The following is a 23,909-nucleotide window of genomic DNA, read 5'->3' as shown; positions in this document are numbered from 1 at the left end:
CAATTGAAAATAGGAGTACTTAATTGAACAATACCAAACTTCATAAACAATTTATTTCTGTTAAAAAATCTTGTTAAACTCTATTAAAAATATTTTTATAGAATAGTCTATGTTTTTCGCAGAGCTAGTTCATGGTTTTTTTTTGTCAATAATATTTTAACTCAGTAAATTAGCTAAAACTAACACATACAAAAACATTTTTTTTTAATATAGAAAAATATCATAAAGTTGCAATTTTCAACTTTCCATTTGCTTAATTTTCACTGCTAACAAAATTAATAAAAGTAACAAACTAATGCTTACAATAAGTTTGTATAAAATTATTATTTTTACTGCATATATCTTCATAAATATTTTGAAACTCATTGAGTAAGTATTGTAAAACAAATTCTATTTAAACGTTATAGCTTATCTCACCAAAAGAATTTTTATTTCCATAAAAAGTTATGGTTTTACAAAGTTTGTAGGATTTATAACATACCTTAAGTGTAATAAAGTAGTAAGTTTTTTCAATACAAGTACATAATTTATGTAAAAATAAGTAACTCGTACTATAGACCGAATAGCAATCTGGTATAGGGGAACGGGTCAGAAAAGCACGGGTGACACTTTAGCACGGTGTGACACTTTAGCACGGGATGACACTTTAGCACGGTGTGACACTTTAGCACGGTGTGACACTTTAGCACGGTGTGACACTTTAGCACGGTTTGACACTTTAGCACGGTGTGACACTTTAGCACGGGGTGACACTTTAGCACGGCGTCACTTTAGCACGGAGTGTCACTTTAGCACGGGGTGACACTTTAGCACGGTGTCACTTTAGCACGGTGTGACACTTTAGCACGGGGTGACACTTTAGCACGGCGTCACTTAAGCACGGGGTAACACTTTAGCACGGGGTCACTTAAGCACGGGGTGACACTTTAGCACGGGATGACACTTTAGCACGGCGTCACTTTAGCACGGAGTAACACTTTCGCACGGCGTCATTTTAGCATGGAATGACACATTTGTTTATGCTTATATGTTATGTTGAAAAATATAAAAATAAACTATGCAACATAATACTACAAGCTTTTAATATGTTTTAAGTTAAAGCTTCAACTAAAACTTTGTATTTAATATAGAAATACACTAGTTACTCTATGGCAAACCTCAACTTAATAATAACAATACAAAAATAATTTTAAGAATTCTATCAAATCATTTTATTAAGATATTTTAACTAACATATTTAAATATTTACTATCATATTTTAAACGTAAAACTACTTGTTTAAACCTAGCAACAAAAGTACCTAGCAACTAATAAATACTAGTATATTAGTAAATACGTTAAATAAAAGTGTAAATGTGTAAAATTTATATATAGACTGCAACAAAAGTAAATAAAACTATTTTACAATTTTCTCTGTCTATTTAGGTTTTCTATTCTTTTAAATTTTAAGAAATAGTACAATTTGAAGTTTGATCAGTAAAATTTTTATTTGATTATTTTAAGCCGATTGTTTCAAAAGTGTTTGTACTCATGTTTGCATTTTACCATCTGCCGATATTGTTACTTTTATATATGCGGGTTTAGCGTTTAACTGACTTAACACGTTATTATAAGATAGGTCGTAGATAGTTTCTTAAGTTACTTTTAAATTAACTTCTAACAACTAACAACTAACAATTAAGTTTAGCGTTTAGCGTTTAGCGTTTAATTAGGTTTAGCGTTTAACTGACTTAACACGTTATTATAAGATAGGTCGTAGATAGTTTCTTAAGTTACTTTTAAATTAAGTTCTAACAACTAACAATTAAGTTCTAACAACTAATCGAAATACCGAATCAAAGAAACAGAACACAAAATTTTCGTTTAAACTAAATTCTTGAACAACTGAGCAAGATAATAATGGCGTCAAGTTAACTGTGCAAAAGCACAGCCAAAATGAGCTCATAACAACGGCAACAAGTTACTGCCAAAACATTACAATAAAATGAACCCAATAAAAAGAAAAGTAATTTTCCCCGCTAATCGACGCAAAGCCGTTGCAGTATTTATTTATTTTAAGATTTTTATTAAAAAAAAATTTGAACATAATTTAAATGTAAGGTCTAACAAATTTAACAACATAAACTTACCGACTATTAAAAAAATAGGGTGAAAGAACATTGTGTTTCTCATATCCTTATATTTGATTTAGCTTTTTTCGTTTTTAGTCTATTTAGTTAAAAAATTTAAAATGTTTTGAACATAATAGAAAGTATAAGGCTTGTTTATGATAGGATTAATTTTAACACTTAGTTCATGAAGTTAGCATTTCAACATTAACATTATTATAAGTATTAGTGATTAGTTGAAAATAAATGTTTCTTTTATTTAAACACATAGTTTACTTATACGTTTAAGCTGTGAAAGTAAAAGTAACAATACAAGTTCTTGTGTTTAAAGAAAGTGTAAAAGAGTTTATGTTTTGTTTGTTTATGTTTTGAACAAGCTAGTATAGGTTTAAAAATGTATGTTTTGTTTGTTACGTAAATGTTATTTTAAACTTTAGTACTAGTTCCTAGTGCAAGTCCAAAAGGACTTGTGACTTCGGCAATAAATGGAATTCCACTATCAATCAAAGGCTCATTACCAAAAGAAAAGTCATTGAAAAGAGCTGCAATGTAAGTAAAGTTCATTTTAGTACGGATTTCAATTTGTTCAAATTAGTATCAATACCTTTTGGACTAACAGCTTTATTTCCAAAAAGTGCATGATTTTTATTGATTTTACAAAACAAAATTTTATTTTAGTATAGGCTTTAACTTATACCAGTCAATATCCTTTAGACGTAGAGCTTATATTTTGATAAAGTGTTTATTATTTTGTATTTTCATATAATTAAATTACATTTTAGTGTAAGTTTTAGCTTATACCAGTCAATATCCTTTAGATATAGAGTTTTTATTTTATTTAGATTATGAGTTTTTGTACTTTTAAAGTAAACCAAGTTAAAAGATAACCAAGTTTAAAAGTAAGCTTTTTATAAAAACCTTCTTATAAATTTTAGACGTGCAAGAAAATCACATAATGTTCACTCACCCATTGCAGACAAAATAGAGGATATCGAAATCCCAGAATATCTAAAGATTTATAAAGGGAATGGAGTCGTTGAAAACTTTTTGCTTGGGGACAGTGGGAATGTCCCAAACAGAATTTTAATTTTTGGAAGGTAAAATTTATCATCTTTCATTTAAATTAACTAAAATGTAGTTTGCCTTTTAGTTATTAATGACTTTTTTAGAGAAGCACTACTTGATATCTATATGTTAATGTTAAGTACACTTTAATTTATTGCCTATTTAAATTTGTTTTTTAGTTTGTTAGAATAAAATTGTAAATATTAAAATTAAATATTTTATTTGTTAATGTTTGATTGGTATATTTATTTAAAATTTAAGCGTAACTTTTTGATTTTAAATTATGAGTTTATATTTTGAAATGTACATAAACTTTAGGTTAAAAAAAATTAAACTTAAAGGTGCTAGAGGTGAGCCATTGTTTCCAATTCCTTTGTGGAGTCAGTACGAACGAGTACTTACAAAAAGTGGTCGAACGAACAATATTGCGGAAGCAGCGCATCGAGCTTTGTACGCAGTATTAAATGGAAACCATCCCAATCTGTGGAGTTTTATAAACATTCTGAAAACGACTCAGAATTCTCGGGATATGGGACTAGAACACCTTCTGGCAGGGATAAAACCAGATCCCAAAAGAATAAGGTTCAGACAAGCAGATGAGCGTCTGTTTTATCTGGTGTCAAGTTTTAATGAAAATAATAATATACTTGAATACCTACGCGGTATTCAATACAATTTTTATATAGATTAAATGTATATATTTGTAAATTTCGTTTGTGTTCGTTTTTATAATAAAATTTAGTGCTATGCATAAATTTTTTATTATTGTTTTATATAAATAAAGTTATTTTAACCTTGTCAGCTGAGCTAAGTAATTAAATAAAATGTAAGTAAAGTATTACTATTTTATTAACAGAAGTAAAAAAGAATACAGTATAAGAACATTTATATAATTAAGGATTTTTAAAACTAGTTACCATTTAATTTACCAACTTCTTTTTTTTTCAGTACTTATTTTTATTATTAAGTATAGTTTTTCTTAAAAAATACAGGCCACTAAAGATGTTTTCTAACGTTTTGCTACCTACAAATGATTTTTCTAAATACAGTTCGAAAAGACTGCCAAACTTTGTCTTACAATTTACATCTTACTTAAATAATATTTTTATTAAAAATAATTTTGGAAGACACACTTTTCTTGAAATCACTTTTTAAAGTGTCTAAATTGCATAATTAACAGCATGCTGGTTATATAAATTAATTTTTAAACGTTTTATTAAATACAAACTTTACACGTATTTGATTAAGTTACTTAAAACTATCGATGGCGCTTAAGTGTCACTCCGTGCTTAAGAATCATTTTGTGCAAAAGAATCAATCAGTGATAAAGTTACACTCCGTGTTAAAGTATCACCCCGTGCTAAAGTGAAGCCATGCTAAAGTGACACTCCGTGCTAAAGTGTCACACCGTGCTAAAGTGACACTCCGTGCTAAAGTGACGCCGTGCTAAAGTGTCACCCCGTGCTAAAGTGTCATCCCGTGCTAAAGTGACACTCCGTGCTAAAGTGACGCCGTGCTAAAGTGTCATTCCGTGCTAAAGTGACACTCCGTGCTAAAGTGACGCCGTGCTAAAGTGTCACTCCGTGCTAAAGTGCTACTCCGTGCTAAAGTGACGCCGTGCTAAAGTGTCACACCGTGCTAAAGTGTCACCCCGTGTTAAAGTGTCACTCCGTGCTAAAGTGTCACCCCGTGCTTAAGTGTCACACCGTGCTAAAGTGTCACCCCGTGCTAAAGTGTCACACCGTGCTAAAGTGTCACCCCGTGCTAAAGTGACGCTGTGCTTTTCTGACACCTACCCACTTGGCGGTTTTTATTTATTTTTTACAGCAACCAATCAAATTTATATTATTGCCTATTTTTTATTTTCTAAATTTAACAGTGATACTTTGCGGTTGTTATTTATTTCTTACAGCAAATCACCTTCATCACTCTTCAGCTTGAGATCGTTCACGGACTTCGGATAAACTTTCTTCTGCTTCTTCTGAACTTTCTTCTTCCTCTTCACCTCTTTCTGGTCGTCCACGCAAGAGTCGCTGTCCTTCGAGTTATCCTGAACACAACTTGGTAAACAAACAATAAAAACTGTTTCATTATTTAAAAAAAATTAAACCATTACATATTAAATTGATTTAGAAACTTATTTCAAAAGAGTACACTCTATTATACTCAATAATCCCATTTTACAAAACACAATAATTATTAAAAGAGATATTTTTTGGAAAGTCGCTTTTGCGCAGGTTACCTAACTGTAACCCCTTGTGCCCTTTAAAAGTCTTCTAGTTTTACAAACTGCAACATAAATCAATTTAATACGCCTAGATCAGAAGTTTCAACACCATTGCTTTATTCTTAATCTCTGACAGTTATCTTCAACCCAATAGTTTAATCTTTAAAAACCATAACTTGTAATATCTGTGTTTAAACTAAAATTCCTTACTCTTTAACTTGAACTAGTAAGTCTGAAGTATAAACTTTAATATACAATTCATTAACCCTTACTATATACATATACTAAACTTTTATCATGAACTCTTCATTTCTGATATGAAACAACCGGCGTTTAATTTTTAACACCTAAAACTTTAAACCTAATATATTTTTAACCTGAACAAAAACGAAAAGTTGTGCAGAAACGTGCAAATGTAACTTTTTCATTTTTTCTTTGGTTTATACATTATAGTGAGTTAGAAATTAACTTTGTGCTTTTATTATATAAAAACTAATAACCTTTTCATTTTTCCTCGCAACTTTCTTGTGGTGCTTCTTCGGACTTGATGGAGGCAATTTCTCCTTCTTACCACCACCACCAGGTGTCTCCTGACGTTTCTCCTCACTTTTACTTGTTGCGTCATCGTCGGTGGGAGTGGAGGCCTGCGATGACGTGGCAGCTGACGTGGTGGCAACTGCTTCAGATGACGTCTTGTTGCCAAGCAACGAGTCTTCGCTCGGCGACGGAGTTGTTTTCATTTCAACGTCATTACTTACACTTGGTGACGTAACAACCGATGTTTTGGTTTGCGGCGGCGTCACGCTTGTGGTTTTGGTTTGGGGGATTTTCAGTTGAGTAGGAGGTTTCTGCGGCGGTTTGTTGGAAGTTTTGTTGGAAGAAGGCTTGCTGGCTTCTTCAGGCTGAAAGTTGCAAGTTGGTTCGTTAATAAAAAGTTATTAGCTGGAAAATAAGAAAAATGGTAAAAAGTACTAATCTTTTTTCAAAACAAAAAAAAAATCATTTTTTCTTTAAAAAAAAGTAAAACAATTATTTACTTATACTCTCAAACAGTAAAAAAATAAACATGAATCTTCCGTATCTTTGGACCAACTAAAACACAAAATTATAAAAATGTCTAAGTATTGTATAAAAATAACCTTTGCTGAAGAAGTCGCCTGTTCTTTCGGCTGATCGACATTCGAAGCTGTTTGGTCTTTCGAAGGTTTTTTAATTTCGCTCGTTGCCTTGTTCGACTGACTTGCAGATGGTACTTGTTTTTTGCTTGCACCTTCTTCCACCTTGACTTCAACTTGAACTTCTGAAAATAGAATATCAAATTGATGTTCAGCTTTAATTAATAGGTTTAAAAAATAAATTGTTTTTATCAAAACTAATCAATATTTTGTTATATCAGGCGAGATAAATTACCTTCAAATATTCTGTATAGCAAAAACAAACTTTGAAAAGTGGTCGAGTTGTGATTTTCCACTTTCACCTTCACAATTTCCTTCTTCACCAACGGTTCTGCACCTCCCACTTTCTCCTGTTCCCCATGAACCTCCACCTTCACCTGCTGCTCCTTCATCATCTTCTCCTGCTGCGCCTCCTGCATCTGCTTCTTCGTCCTCCTCTGCCTCGGCTGCTTGTTATTAGGATTCTGCTTCACCGGCGACTCCTTGCCCTTCTTCTCCCTCTGCTCCACTTTCACCTCTTCCTTCCCTTCCTCCACCTTCTCTTTCTTCTTCCTCGGCTGCTGCTGCTTCTTCTCCCCCTTCTTGTCGTCCTTCTCCTTTTTCTTGTCGCTGGGTGGCGCCTGCTTGCTCGTCGCGTCGCCCGCGTTCGAGCTCGAGCAGCTCGACGTCCTGTTCCGCGGCCGCTTCAAGCTCCCCTGCGCCCCGAACGACTCCCGCTTCTTCGCTCCCTGCTGCCACCCGGCGGTCATGCTTTTCTTGGGCGGACCCCTGATGCTCTCGCTCAGGTCCACGTCCGACTGGTAGCCGATGATCTTGCTGAACGGCACCACGTTGTCGTGTCGCTTGTTCCAGTTCTTGTAGTGGATCAGGTACGTTCTCCTCTCGGCCACCTGTTCCGCTTCGTCGATCACCTTGATGATTTTGGCGGGAAACCGGTTGTCGAGGTACCACACCCACACGTCGTCGTCCGCCTTGTACAAGGGGAGTTCCTCGCTTTCCCGCGCTTTTTTCCCGCCGCTTTTGCTGGGCGTGCCGCCAACGGACTGCTTCTTGGCCTTCTTGGTTTTTTGCGGACCTCCGGAGTCCGACAAGTCGTTGCCTGCGATGAATGTTTTTAAATTATTAGTTATAAATGAAAAAAATTAAAATGGTCTAGTTCACAGATTTCCATAGAGAGCAATAACTGGTAAGGGGGCGAAAAAGTAACTGGGTAGTTAAGTAGTAAAAACACTTTTAAGATTAAATTAAGGTGGCTATTACAAACACAAGCTAATCTAGTTTAAATCTGGATTACACAGATGTGGTTTCAACCATATACAACGAGTTTTCAGTAACAAGATTCATCTTGGAACAAATTTTCCAAAGTTAAAATAAACAAAAGCCCCTTATTTGAGATATTGCCCCACTAACACTTAACTACTCATTTACTTTCTAGTCTAGTAATTATCCCTCATGGCCAAAATCTCCCACCTTAGAATGATCTAGTTTGGTTATGATTAGCATACGTGGAGCAAACTATACTTACCAAATACTTAATAAAATTCTCCTCAGAGTAAACTTTACCTACTAAATACTTAATAAAACTCTCCTCAGAGTAAACTATACCTACTAAATACTTATGCAAATTCTACTTATAACTGCTTGGTTGGCGTCGGAGTGCTTTCTCCTTAACTGCTTTTAATAAAAGATATATACAGTAAACCAGTGCTTCTGAAATGGGGTTCCTCGGAACCCTAGGGTTCCACGAAGCCTTTCGAAATTTAAAAAAAAAACATTCATTTAATTAAACACTTTGTGTAAAATTAAAATTAGGGGTTCCGCGGAAAAGCTGAACTTTGGAAAAGGGTTCCGCCACTAGAAAAAGGTTTAGAAGCACTGCAGTAAACCACATATAAAACAATTAATAAACCAAATACTCATACAATTTCGATTTGCAAACGTAGTTTACCGACCAAATACTTATACAACTTCTCTTTATACCTGGTTGGTTGGCGTCGGAGTGCTTTCTCCTCGTGGTAAAATAATGATGCATAATAACAACTAGATAGTTCAATGCTTTATTAATACTCTTATGGTTTTATGATAAAACAAATCAAATAACATTACGCAGATTTTTCATCAGTAACAGGTTTTATTTCAAAATTTTCATGTACTAATCTCTCCATACTACCAAATACTCATGCAATTTCTCCATACCTGTTTGGTTGGCGTCGGAGTGCTTCCTTCTCCTCGTGTTTCTCCTTCCTCCCGACGCGGAGGACGTTTCCGTGGATTCGCTCTCCACCGAACTCCTGGACGTCTCGTCCTTGATGAAGGGAAACTCCGATGCTGAATATTAAATTAAAGGTTGGAATTTTAAATATTTAAAAAGTTTTAAAAAGATTGGCAATAAAACTTGGAAAGTATACATAAATAACAAAAATATATAGTTTTATAACAGTCGGATTTAATATTAAGTATTTTACCTATTATTGACTATTAACCTGTAAAAATTTGTAGAATTTTTTTTTTTAATTTAAACGAAAACATGTAATCACCTACTTTATTTTATGCTTCTATTCTTACATTACAGTTTTTTTTTTACAGACCCAGTTGAAGTGTGTTGATCCGTTAACACACAGAAACATATGTTGGTACAATAAAGGAAGATTACTGTACAATTTGTTTTATTTAACAAAAATACATAAATATGAACAGGTTTTAATCAATAGTGGTATATGTAATTACTTTACTCTCTAACAAACTACGAGATCTCTCGTCCATAATAAACGGAAATTCCGATGCTAAAATTACAGGTATTCAAATACGCTGAAATTACAGGTATGAAAGAAAGACAAGCTTTGAATATAAAGTAAAATTCTGAATCTGTCCAGGTTTTAGTTTCAAAAGTTTTGTTTGACAAGCATATTGATAATGAGAGTAAATTAAAAAAAAAAGGTTTGAACCTTTTGATGTGCATAAAATTTATGGACTATTTTTCATAATGAAACCGTTCGATTATTCATCTAACCACATGAAGGAAAGTGATGGAAAAATAAAAACATACTGAAGCGAAAATATTTCAAAGGGGTGTTTGTGAATAATAAAATTGTTTAAACATGTACTGTTTTAAACAATCTTCTAATAAAAATAAAAAAGACTTCTTGACTATTAATTGCTATAGAAAATTTTTTAATATAGCTCTTTTAAAAGTTTTCGGAATGTTATAACTATAAAAAGAGTAAAAATTTCCACCATTAAAATATCAATAAGTCATCCTCACGACTATAATATAAAATGATTGAAATAAAAACTTTATTAATTAAAATATTTGAAATGTTTTCTAAATTACTATAAGATCAAAAATAACTACTCTATTAACACAAGGAGTAGATTTCTGGGTAGATTAAATTTTAAACTTTCCTTTATTTATTACTATTAGAATGTTAAAATAAGATTCGAATAACATTCTATTTAAATAAGATGTTATTATTAACTGATTATCTCTATTTTTGAGTGAAACATTGTTTTGAAAACAAAGTCTTAAAAAGTCATACTACTAGAATATACTTAAATTTAATCTGTGTAACATTTATAATTACACCTGCTACTAAAAATATACGAACCTGAAGGCAGCAAATTGTTGGGGTTGTTGTTTTTGAAACTCAATTGGTATTCCTCGTACTTGTGCAAGTACTTGTAGTATGACACCTTCACCCTGTTGGTCGATTTCTTCAGCGGGTTCAGCTTGTGGTAGATTTCCCGCCACTCGGAATCGCTGATGCGTGACGATCCCCCGCGCGATTCAACCAAACTGTGATGTGTTGTGTTATGTGATACTTTGTTTTAATAAATAAAGTACTGCGAAGACTACAAGTTTTAGGTTTTAGTGTTATTAATTATAAAAACTTATTATAACATTTTTTTATATCAACTTTAAATTTTGAACAAATTAAGGTCTTTATTAGCGAGACTTGGGGGTTTTACTACTGTAAAATAATTAATATAATATTTTTATATATTTTTAAATCTAACTTGTAGAGCTTGAACAAATCAAGGTCTTTGTTAGCCAGGCTGGGAGGTTTCACGATTGGTGAGCCGCAGTCGTTCATTAGTTTGTACAATTGCTCATTGAACAACTTGGCCTGGAAAATAAATGTAAACATCATTTAAATTTTAAGTTAACATGAAAACTTCAACATAATCAAGTAAGTTTTTATATTTATTATCATTTTTGTTAAATAACACAGAACATTAGGTTTAGCAAACACTTTAGACTATTATTTTAACTTCGGTTTCTCTAAAAGTCCAGTTTTTATTTTACTGAAACCCAGTTTTCTTGCTAACAGTTTGCAACACCTTTATAGTTACAAGTTACAATTTTAATTTTATATCTTCAAGTTTAAGTTACAGCTTGATGTATAAAACAACCTTGTCTTGTGAAAGATAGAAAAACTGTTGAACATACTTTAATCTAAAAATTTCAATTTCCATATTTTCTAGTTAAGATTTCTCTTTATTAAAGCTTCAGCTTAATTAATAAAAACAAACTTAGACGTAATATAACCGAAAATTATAACATGTTACGTTGATGACTTTTTTTACATTTTTAATTTTAACCTGCGCCTTCCTCGCGTTTTTCTCCTTTAACTTCTCCTCGTCTATGACGTCATCGTGAGCCTCCTTCTCCTCACTGACGTCATCGTCCTCGTCTTCCTCCTCGTCAGACGTGACGTAACCGTTGGGCGGGATTATGTCTGTGACGTCACAACGCCACGAGTTGGGAATTATCATCTGAGATTGCCAGTTGAGAGCGTCTGTTTTTTTTTTTTTTTAATTTAGTTTGTAAATTATTTGCAACAAAACTTGTCTGATGAAAAATTGACGATTTGCAATTTTAAAAATTTTAATAAAATGTTATGTTTGATAAATATTTTGCATGGGTAAAGCATAGATAGTTCTACCTGTGAAAAAAAATAATGTGAACAACAGCGAAACTGTGGAAATTTATTTCAAATTAAATTTATGAAACCGTCTTTGGTAGTTGTTATAATTTTATTTAGGGTGTGGAACATGCGAAACTTCTATAAAAAATTCATTACTAAATTACTGTTTGTTTATGAACTATTTTAAACTATATACTTCACGTTATTATTAAAAAAACTTTTTTTTAAATACAACCAGTGTACAAACCTTTAACAGCGGGATCGGCCTTGCTGCATGCAGTCTTGCTCAACAGCGGGGAATTTTTGTTCACCACGTGGAATTCCCCGTTGATGAAACTTCTCACCAGCATCTCCTCATCCTCGATTTTGTGCCAGCTCTCGTTGATGACCGGGTTGACCACGACCGCCGGGAACCTGTGGGTTTTAAAAATATTTTAGTATATTATAAGTATATCATCATTTTTGACTTTTATTTAAAAGTGTGGAATCACAAATACTTTGTTGTGGAAAACCGGAAACCTGTTTGTGGAAAACAATCTGGATTAGAAATTATTATTACCCTTAAGAAGATAATTGAAAAACAATTGATAGGACTGCAGCAAAACTTGACAGCCCTACGAAACACGGCCCAAATAAATGTTCAATATTTTTGAGATTTCTATGTTTGGGAAAGGAAGCTAAGCTTTTTGAAAACCAAATTAGAGAAACCGTAGATAACACTTTTAGGGCAGTAAATTTAATTTCATTCCACCGGAAAATCCCTTAACGGGATTGTTAAAGATCTCACTCCTGATCCAGAAAAATGCAACATAATCCAATTTTTATTTTACTGAAACAGTACCAGCACATTTATAAGCACAAATGCCGCTGTGATAGTGAGTATATTGGGAGAACTTCGCAACGATTCCACATAAGAAGGGACCAACATGTAACCAACGCCTTAAGAAACTGGATGACCTATGGGACTAACAAGCCAATAAAAAATCAGTCGGCAATAGGTGAACATTTGATAAATAGCTTAAAATTCTCAAAAAACTATAACGGTAGTATGTTTTCCATTGTTTGCAAAGGACGTAATATGTATCATTTAAATGTTTTAGAATCTTTATTTATAAAATCTAATAAGCTAAGTTAATGCAAACAAAAAATAAATTATAATTTTTTTTTTTTTTTATTATTGTTTATTCGCTACTAAGATTTGTTTTTATTGTTTAATTTTATTTTTAGAGAAACTTAAATAAGTCTGTTTCCTTTTATTAAAATTGCTTTAATGCTTTCAATTTCTAGTACTTTAGCTTTGTACTTTAAATTTTGTTAAACAACTTTACAATAGTACATATAATTTAATTTCTTATTTTGACGCATAATCTTACAATTTTATTAAGTTTACTGTTTTACACAAATCTGTTTATTTATTTATATGAACTTTTGAAAAGCGTAGATTGAAAGTTTACAAAAAATATAATAAATTGCAAAATGAATTTCCGTCTCAAATTTCTATTTAAATTATTATTATGTGATCAATCTTAAATATTGTTTTAATTAAAATTTTGGACTCGTAAACAGTTTCTTAAAAAAATTAAAAATTTTTTTTGTAAATATTCTCGTTGATAACAGGGTTGACCACCACCGCCGGAAACTTGCGGTTTTTTTTGTATTGATCTAGTTATTGAAAAAAAATCTTTTTTTTTTAGCACCGGAAGTCTTTAAGTTTTTCTTTAATTTCAATAGTTGAACTATATTAGAATATTTCTACTAAAAGTTTTTATTAGGAATAAAACTTTGTTTAAAAGAATTACTGTACAAATTCAATCAATGTAAAAAAACTAGTTTTAAAAAGTTTTAAATAAATACCAACTTTTTCTTTCCCTCAACAACAAGCACCATTTTTCCAAGCAACTTGTTATTCAGCCATTTATCTCTGAATTCCACTTTGTTTTTCTGGTTTTCTTCATGCTGTAATGTTTACTATGTTAAATTGTAATTAAAATAATTTATTGTGCATTTGAGATAAAGTTTTAATTACTATGGATAAATACAAATAAGCTTTGTTAAACTAAAAATTTTATTTACTTTGACTATGTAAATTTATTAGTTTATAAGACTATAAGAATTAATTTAATTTTGTGGAAGTTATAAACTACATCGGTCCTAATAATTATCAAGAAGAGCTAGCATGAACTTTATTCCTCTATAGATTCCATGTTTCACAAGCACTCTTACAACAGTGGCAGTTGTACAACATATAAAAGTTGCTTTTATTTTTTATTTTTTCCTGACCATGCAAACAACATACTTATTAAAAGTTAAAGACGTGCCACTCCGTGCTTTTAAGTGACAAAATAAGATGCTTTTTCTGTACATAAAGAATATTGATGACTATTTTTAAGATTAAAAGTAAGGTTTTAAACGAGCATAGTTAGATAAATCAGATTTAAGTAAAAAAAAAAGCTAAACTATAACTACAAACATTTATATGTAGCGATTATCTTGAAAATTGTATGTTTAGAAAAACTAATGTTTACAGTAGTTTTAATTTATAAGAGATTCAATTTTATCTTACCATTTTCATTTTTGAAGTATTTTGTTGTAAACTAACATAACTTTTTAGTTGTATGCTTTTATATTTTAACTTTTTAAGCTTTTACTTAAATCGTTGTTGCTGTTGCTGTTGTAAAAAATACTAACTGATTTTTTTTTAAATATAGAAAGCAAAATAAAAACTTTTGATCCTAATAAACTAACATTATGTCCAAATTGTAAAAAAAAGAAATTTTAAAACTAAAACAAAAAAAACATCTGAATGCATTTTTTTTAAACTCAATGCTTTAAAGTTTTTTCAAATAAAATTATACTGTAATAAAAGGTGTATACTTTCATTAAACACATCTTAGTTTGAACAGTTAAACTGAATATGGACATTTTTTCAAGTACTTTTAAAATAATTTTAACTAAACCATTAAAGCATATAGAAGCTATGTATAGCGACCTAAAAAGACCGTTAAAAAGCAAACACTTGATCTATAAAAATATATAAGTTTGATACAATTAATAAACATTTTACAGAACTAACTTTTTAACAACTATGAGCCGATTAGTATCACCTCCACCATCTTACGAGGAAGTTATGTCGTCACAATACGATTCCAGGTATAAAAAGTAATTTTAACTTTTTTTATTACTTCAGTTGTTTTCAAAGGTTTTTATTACAACTATTACAATAAGAAGTGTTGAGTTTTTTTAGGTTTTGCTTGAGTTACTAATTTGAGAAAGTTTTTGAAACCCATTTTAATATTTGACTTAGTTAAAAAAAGTATTTGCTTCTTTTATCAGATATCGGCCTTTTACCATTTTTGTTAAATTATTTTTACTTTATCACCCTCATACTAGTTTATCACCCTTAAGTCTAAATTTTCCTGAACAGAAAAAATTTTTTTTTTCCGATTTCGAGATCTAGAAAGAATTTCAGTAACTTTAGATAAATCAAAAAGTATAAACTACAACTATTTTCTTATTGATTTATTTGTTTTTAAATATGATTCAATTGATGTTTTCATGTTTTTTATTGGTTTAACTAATGAAACTGAATATTTATCATGTTTGTAGCTTTTTATTTTCTTTAAAACAACTATCAATAGAACAAAAGTTAACTAAAGTTACTTGGCCTAACCTTATTAAAAAAACATTTAAGCATCAAAGTAAAAACAAATTTTAGGATTTCGGATTTGTCGAAAGAAAAAGTTGTTGGAGTTTTGAAGAGAAATTACCATAGGTACGAAATTTCAAAATTGAAGACAAACAACGTAATTTCCATAACGAAAGGAAAAATAAATCGGGTACATTTTTTTGTGTTACTTTCCAATATTGTTAAGTACCTATTTAGCAAAAACACTAAAATTTAAATTTTAGTAAATTAAGATTATTAATAAGTTATTTTTGATTAGAACATTAAGGTTAAAAAAATCATTTTTCGTTTAGTCAGTTTAATGTATTATGTGTTAATAAATGTTTAATGTCGTTAACGTTTTTTTATCTATTTATAATAATTTCAAACCGAAAGGTATTGTGATTTTTTTAATTCATATAACGTCAGTAAAAAGTATTAATCTTTGAAACTATATTTTTATTTCATTTTTATTTAAACACCTTATAACTAATAAAAAATAACAATAAAGATTTTGCAGAAATCAATAACTACTGTCACTTACTATTATCCGATCAAAGAATTGATTCAAAAGATTTCGTTACCTTATGAAAATATAGAAGGCTATCAAGACTTCGAAACGATTTACTGTAGCGAGTTAGCTTGTTTAATAAACGTAGTTAGCTGCTTTGAGTTTATTAAAAACATAAACTAATTATTGTAATTCTCAATATTTGTTTTATTTGGAATTTTTTAAATATAGTGCTGATAGTTTATACCAGAGTAATCTGTTTTGCTTTTTATAGTTTGTTTATACTTAAGGTTTTATTAGCATCCAAATAAAGATTTTTTTAGTACAATGTACTTTAAGTTTAAGAATAACAAACAATTGTTATCAACTAGATGCAAAAGTTTCGGAACAATTTCGGTTGATAATTATGGTTATAACACTACTAGATGTAGTCGATGCTTAGCGGTAAGCTTTTATTAATATTTCATTAAAACAGTACTTGTTTTTAATAACAATCTAAAGTTTATGTACATCTATTTTTTCTAATTCTGTTTTGTTAATTCATATAATTTTATAACTTGCAAATGGGAATAAGAATTTTATAAGTGCAGCTGTTTTCTAATTTTAATTGTATATAGTTTATTAACTTGTGTCTTACTTTAAAATATGTTAAAACTATTAAAAGACAATAAAGTATATAATGACTTCTGTCAATATTTAACTTCAGATGATTTTTTTTGTTACATTAGTTTTTTGGAGGCTGGTTATCTTTTAAAACGTGTAACTAGTTTCAAAAAATTAAAAGCAGTTGTTTCAGAGGAAAATCAATATGCATATTACTTGCATCAAACCATAAGTAAAATAAACAAACTTTATTATTTTAACGTCTGCTACTAATAGCAAAATTTAAAGTGTGTCTGAATAAAATTGTAATTTGTTTTCACGTTAATGATTTTTTTATTTATTTTTTTTTCAAGGATGAAAACTGTCCGCACTGCGACGGGAAAGGAAATGTATTGTTAGTTTAAAATGTTTTAAATTTGAAAAAACTAAAAAAAAAGTTTATTTTAAGTTTTTTATATTAACTTTTTTTTGTAGCTTTTCGAGTCAAGTTCTTATTTTAATTTAACTCTTTTTTTTTTGAACTAATAGTATTGGTTTTTTAAAGTTTAAAAAATAACTCGTTAATTTTTAACACAATTAAATTTTATTACCTTAATTTAACTTACAAGAAACCTAAATGAACCTGACGAAATTGAATGCGAAAAATGCGATGGTATAGGACAATTGAGAAAAGTGAAATTCAAGAAAAGACAAGAGTATGTTTCAAGTTTTTATAGTTTTATATTTTTTATAAGTTACTATTTTTAATTTTCGTGCTATGTTTTGTGTTATGACAAGCTTTTTCTGAAGTAAGTAATAATTTTTGAAATCTAAAAAATAACAGAGTTCACTTTACTACTGAATACCTTGAAATAAAAGAAAACAAAATAAAAGTTTTATTTTTTGCTGTAAGTATGTTTTTAATAAAAGTTTCTTAGCTCATTGATCTATTTTTAAACTAAATAAGGTTTTTACTAAAAATAATTTATTTTCTTTAAATTCAAAATTATAAAACAAAAAATTTATCACATATTGTTTTAAACCGGCTATAATAATAATAAAAAAACTATTAGTGGAACAAATATTAATTTATTAAATATTTGTTAAGTTTTTTAGTAGCTTTTACTAGCAACAGTCAATGACGGTTTTAAGTTGTTTTATTTATATTAACTTTAAGCTACATAATATTAAAGATCGCTTGTTATTTTTATATTTTTGAAAGTTTAAAATTTCAATAATGTTTTCTAATTGCTTTTCTAAATTAATTTTTAATCTAACTGGTTTATATTTTACAAAAACTTAGAAAACATTCAAACGAGTACTTTTATGCATCGATGCATGAGGGGGAACGATCATACCCGAGAAAAATACTCGATGAAGCTTTCGGTATACCTACAAGTGCTGAAAGTGTAAGTAGGGAAAACAGAAAAAATATAAAAAACTTCATTAAGCAGGTCAGCCTAAACAATGTTTTTAAAAGTATGATGTTTAAAATTAAAACAAGCTGTAGATCAGGTTTAAACATTTAGTCCTCGACTAAACGTTAAACTGTTTCCGTGGTTCAATAACCTTAAGGACTTTATGTACTGCAGGTGTTTTGAGCGTTTGTTTTGTTCTTAGATAAACGTAAACTTACAACAGTATTTTAAAAGTAGAATTCTTAAATTAAAAAAAAAAGATTAGATGAATTAAAAAAAACTCTGGTCTTAGTTAAAAATTACTAGACTGATCTTTGTAAGAAGGAATTTAAACTTGTTTAAAATTATTTGAAATTTTATGAAAAATACGAAGTTAAACTTTGTTTAAATAAGCATACTTAATAAAACGGTATACTTTTATTTATCGCTGGCATATTTAAACAGTATAAATGATTTTAAACTTTTAAATTTATTGTTTTTTTTTTAAACTTTGTAAACATAATATCAGTATTAAGAATACCTAAACATCAAAATATGTAACAGATAAAAATTTTAGGTTGGCTTAACTTATACTATTAATGAACAGATAAGCTACAATGAGTTTTTTCCAGTGTACGAAATAGTTATTCAGCACCCGAAGCTTACAGATGAAAGTGGTACAAACATTCTGTTGAAATTGTGGCTGGTTGGTAGAAATCATCTCGTTTATTTTCCATCGTTTTCTGCATTGAATGATAAGCTAAGAAGCTCTTGCTGTATTATGTGACTGACAATGTTTTTGTTTTTGTCAAATTGTGACTAACTCTGACCGAATTTCTACTAATTCTAGTGTTCAATAAAACTAATTGTTTTTGTAATTAATTTTTTTCTATTCATATGATACAAAAATAATCAAGATATTAGCATCTGATTCGAAATAATGAAAAAATAAAATTAAGTAGTAAACTAGTTTTTAACATTAATGCTAAAACCAGTTTAAAATTTCTTACTAGACTCTAGAGTTGCGTAACTTTTTATATGAATAAAAATCGAAAAACTTTCATGCTTTACTAAAGGTTGCTCAAAAATAATTTAGTTTTTAGAAAACATACAGGTTCGTGGACTATAAGAAAAAAATAATACATAAAATTATATTTTTAAGGTAAGTAAAAAGTTTCATGTTTCATAGTAGTTAACCTTGTTGAAAATCAATTGAAAATGTTGTCTTGTGTACTTGTACAAATTTTTATTTTAATTTGCGTTTTGCTTATGTAACTTAAATAAAATAAATTTTTACACATATAAAAAATAAAATTCAATAGTTTCAAAAGTTTTAAAACTTTGTACTAAATCACTAACTAGAGTTCAAACTTGTATTATCTAAACAAAATTGTTCCACATATTTTACTATAGATAGGTTTAAATGGGCTGCACATATTTAATTAGTTTAAGTAAATCCCAATAAATTCAAAATTTCACTTTAAATCGGTAGTTATTTTAAACTTACAAAGTGAAAACCCAAACATGAATATTTCACTACGGCGAATGCAAGTTTGTTAATTTTTCAAGTGTCTTTTATATTTCAAGTACACATTTGAAATGAGGTTTGTATTGCAACTCTTCAATTAAGTTCAAACAGTGCAGTGATAACTATAAGTTTAACTTGTACAAGCTTTATTCTGCAAAACCCAAGCTGAGTTATTTGTTTTCTATTCTATCACGTGTTGTTTACCTTTCATTTTACTTGTAACTGGATCACAAGACCTCTAAACGAGTTTTAAACGGTGTATAAAATGTATAAATTTTTCAAGTTTATTAATTACTTACAGCTTAATGCTGATGTATGCCTTACAAGTCTGCTTTCAAAATTATTCAAACTTAAAACTTTAAAAACGTATTATTAACTTAAAGTACTTGTTTGTAGTTTTTATTTTTATAAATCATTGTTTTTCTAGTTTTAATATAAAAGTAATAAAAATATAAATGTCTGTTTAATATAGTACGATTTTAGAACAAAACCCTACTTAAATTTAACAGAACTTTGTTTAGTGTTGTGTGATATAGTATACTTACTTTTTGCTTCTAATGGTAAAGTATTAAAGTTTTAGTTAAATTAAACTTTATAGAAAATCAAGTTAAAAGCTTAATTATTAAATATAATATAAATAAACAAATTGTAGAAACAAAAAAATATAAAGAGAAAGTATATTCATGTGATACTGTCAGTAGATTATGTATTTTATTTCTTTGTAAAATGTTTTTGTTTTATACTAGTGAAGTTTTTTATATATTTATCGAAAGCTAAAATTTGTACTAAAAATGTATGAACTAGGCTTTATTGTTTTAGACATGTGTACATAGAAACTATGATAAATATTAATACTAGTTTTATAGTTTATGTTGACTTCAGTGTTTTTCAAGTACAAGAGGCATTCAAATAGAAAAATACGAATATTTGCTATTTTTACAAACTAGATTTTGGTAAGTATTTTACATCTAGAAAAATTCATAGTCAGCTGTTTATTAGTTTAGTTAGAAGTATCATAAAAATAAAATAATATTTGTAAAAGTAGTTACAAGTACGTGAGAACAAATAATGATTTAAATTTTTTTTTTAATAAAAAAAGATACTAACTAAGCTAAAGTAATTTGAAAGTTGGGTTTTTTCAATAGAAAAAATGTTTTCTTACAAAAAATACATTTCACTTATGATTTGTTTAAAGTATATAAAATCAAAAACATTTTCAAAATTATTAATACATTTTAGGAAAGTTTATATGGATAAGAAAACACTTTAAACAGGCACAGTCGTACAACTTTAAAATTAAGTAAAAAATTTGACTGAACTTTACTTTTTTAAACTAAGTTTTGATCGTTTTTTTACAAACATTTTTGATAATTTTTAATAAGCAGGCTACAAAGAATTTTTTAACTTTTATAAAAAATTGCAGTTATTTTTCTCATTAAAAACTTTTGAAAAGTTAAATTTTATTCGTTATAAACCTAGACAACTTTAGATTTTTATTAGATTCCTTTTTACTTTTAAGAAATCGGAAAATAAGAAATACGAAAATCGGATGAAAAATTAAGCTTCATTGTGTTTATATGTTCAGTAATGTTTCTTCAGAAATAAAAATAATTTAAAGAATTAGCCTAATATAAATTTGTTATCATATGCAAAATTTAAGATAAAAATCAAACGTTCAGTTAGTTTAAAACAAACTATTAATAAGATATAAATGAAAAATAAAATATGTAAAACATTTTTGGAGTCAAAAGTTTTCATTATTAAATACTTTTTATTTTAATTTTGATAAAATTGCAGACTTTAACTTCCAAATAAAAATATTTTTACGTTTAAGTCATAAAACTCAAATGGACTTACCACCACCGTCCTACCAAGATGTTTTGGTGGCAGAAGTCGTAAACAGTTTAAATCGCTGTACCAGGGATGTTAGGTCTATTGAAGTCTTATTATTGTTTTAAGTTTGGTATTTTAAATATAACAGTTTTAGTTTTATATTAGTATTTAAGTCAAGCATTAAATCGCTGATTCTATTCTGGTGGGTTATCTTTGTAAAAGTTTTAAACATAGTCTAAAGTTTAGGTATAATGTTATGTGTATATTTGAAATTTCTATGTTAATATGTTATCTATAAATTAATTACTATGTTTTTTAAATTTTTTTATAAATATTATCAAAAAATGTATACAAAACCGTTATTTTTAAAAACATGACTGAATTTTTTTATCCGCTTTTAAAAACAAAAACTTCATTGCTTAGTATTAATTTAATTATAAAACAAAAAAATTCAAAACTATATTAATTAGCATATCCTTGATAATAACAGTGGTAAATGCTTAATTAAAAAAAAGTTTAAAACTAACTTTAATTTTTAAAAATATTAGGATTCCAGATTTGTCAACGAAAAAAGTGATTGAAGTTTTGAAAAGAAACTACAATAGATATGAAGTTTCTAGCTGAAACCTAATAATGTAATTTCTATAACGAAAGGTAGAAAGTATCGAGTAAGTGTTTTTTTTATCTTTTTAATTTATAATTAAATTTAACTAGCAGTAGTATAACTATTTTTGTTTAAACATTATTTACAATAAAAAAACGTTGAAAACAAATTAAATAACAAAAACTTTGGTTAGGTTTGACATGAAAAATACTAACTACAACTTTTTGTACAAACTAAAAACATTTCATAAATTACAAAACCATTAAGTTTTTAAATACTTTTAAGTTGTTCGTTTGTTGTACAATAAAATATATTATTTTTAAAGAAAACAAGAACTACTGTGATTTAATATTATTCCAACGAAGAACTAGTTCAAAAGATGTCTGTCCCTTACCAAAATATAGAAGGATATCAGAACAATGTTCTCTATTCATGCAGCCAGTTAGCTTCTTATTGTTTTAGCTAATACAATTTTATCAACTAAGGATAGTTAGTTGTACGAAACTATAAATTTTCAACATTCTTGTTTTTATGCTACGAATTTTTTTTTTCTTGAATCATAGTATAATATAGTAAATATTGATTAACTGCTATAACAATTAGGTGCAATGGTAGCGACAAGGTATCAGTTGACAACGCCGGATATCACACAACTAATTGCAATCAGTGCTTTGGAGTTTGTTGGTTTTTATTAAAATATAATTAAAAGTAATTTTCATTGCTACTAGCGATATAACTATAAAGTTATTGCATTTTCAATAATTTAATTTCAAAATACTTTGTGTAAAAATTTAACTTAGAAACGTAAACAAACATTTTTAAGTTTCATTACACAACTACTAAAATGTTTTTACTATTTTCAACTGTATACCATGACTAGTGTGTCAATTTTATATATGGAAATTTGAAAAAAAAAAACATGCTTCTTCTTACAATTTATATTGATTATAGTTGATGTTATTAAATTCTAAATCACTATCATCTGATCAGGATCTTTATTATCTATACTTACAATTATTTTTCTAATTTTTGTTTAGAAAATCTATTCAGTTTTGCTTATTTTAAACCAAAAGTATAATTAATGATTAGGTTTTAAATGTCGATTTAAGCTACAAACTAAATAAAAACAAAATGTATTTAAACAAAATAATAGTAATTTTACTTTTTAACAAAGTGTTCTTTAGTTTAAACTAATTTGATATTTTTTAAAGGCTGAAAATTGTAATTACTGTGACGGAAACGGATATAAATTGTTAGTTGAAAATATTTAAAATAAAAGTATTTACTATTTGAAAAAATACAGTTGTACCTAAACTTTTTTAATAAACAGCTTTTTGACCAACCCAATTATTTCGAATCTATTTTTGTGAGAATTAAAACAGTTGTTTTTTAAAACTTAAAATCATTTACACTGTAAGGGTTTAAAGTTTTGTCGTAAAATGTTCCAGTTCATTATATTTCTTTTATAAAGTTTATTATAATAAATTATTATTATTATGTAAAAGTTTTAGTTTATTCAGTTTGTGCCTTGTATAAGTTTTATGTTAATGTTTAGTTAATCACTGTAATTTGTTTCTTTTCTTTTTATGTTAGTATCTTTCAGTTTAAGTGGCTTAGGTTTTAATGCCTAGGTCCTTCGTTTGACAATAAACTTTAATAATAATAATATAAGTTGTTTATTAAACGACAAAAAAAGGAGCATACAAATATTTGGTTCTCGGAACTGTTGTACATAAAAAACCTTTTAGTTATTGAGTCGCTTGGATACATTTTAACGTATTACCATCTTTAGACATGAGAACGATCCTGATGTAGTTACAAACTATAAATTTACAAAATTGTTATTTTTATGCTATGGAATGTTTTTTTTTTGTTTAAATCATAGTACAATATATTAAATATTAACTGCTATAACTTTTAGGTGCAATGGTAGCGTCAAGATATTAGTTGACAACTACGGATATTACACAACTAATTGCAATCAGTGCTTTAGAGTATGTTCGTTTTTATAAAATACAAGTAGAAGTAATATTTATTGTTAGAAGTTATGTAGAGCTAATGTTTATCTAGTTACGTTTAAATAGTTTTACAAAAAAGACTATAGTTTTTTATTTGACAAATATAAACAAGATGTTCAATTAAATATGTCATATTCTTATTTATTTTCTTATATTTATTTCACTTGTGTATTTGTGTACCAGTTTAATATATTCAAACTATTAAAAATATGTATAATATACTTTATGAAGTTATTTTATCTATCATTGTTTATTGTTAAGATTGGTTTTTA

The 23,909-nt window shown here is 28.4% G+C and overlaps 3 long non-coding RNA genes across 3 annotated transcripts; 1 reads left to right on the top strand and 2 right to left on the bottom strand.

Moving 5' to 3' along the window:
• Nucleotides 1-5,144: 5,144 nt before the first annotated feature.
• On the bottom strand, nt 5,145-6,077 carry LOC145849543 (uncharacterized). The gene is made up of 2 exons (XR_014372362.1): nt 5,901-6,077; nt 5,145-5,223 (listed from the first exon to the last, which is right to left on the bottom strand). It is a non-coding gene; the product is annotated as an uncharacterized LOC145849543 (long non-coding RNA).
• Nucleotides 6,078-6,198: 121 nt separating this feature from the next.
• Nucleotides 6,199-6,946, bottom strand: LOC145830116 (uncharacterized). Its single transcript, XR_014369620.1, has 3 exons — nt 6,841-6,946; nt 6,540-6,700; nt 6,199-6,302 (listed from the first exon to the last, which is right to left on the bottom strand). It is a non-coding gene; the product is annotated as an uncharacterized LOC145830116 (long non-coding RNA).
• A 15,080-nt stretch (nt 6,947-22,026) lies between these two features.
• Nucleotides 22,027-23,642, top strand: LOC145830102 (uncharacterized). The gene is made up of 4 exons (XR_014369616.1): nt 22,027-22,060; nt 22,223-22,299; nt 22,831-22,871; nt 23,541-23,642. It is a non-coding gene; the product is annotated as an uncharacterized LOC145830102 (long non-coding RNA).
• Nucleotides 23,643-23,909: the final 267 nt, after the last annotated feature.

The sequence above is a fragment of the Thalia democratica genome, chromosome 2, assembly GCF_965202585.1.
Source record: "Thalia democratica chromosome 2, ktThaDemo2.hap1.1, whole genome shotgun sequence".
In the NCBI taxonomy this organism is placed as follows: Eukaryota; Metazoa; Chordata; class Thaliacea; order Salpida; family Salpidae; genus Thalia; species Thalia democratica.
This window is presented reverse-complemented; position numbering and strand designations above follow the sequence as displayed.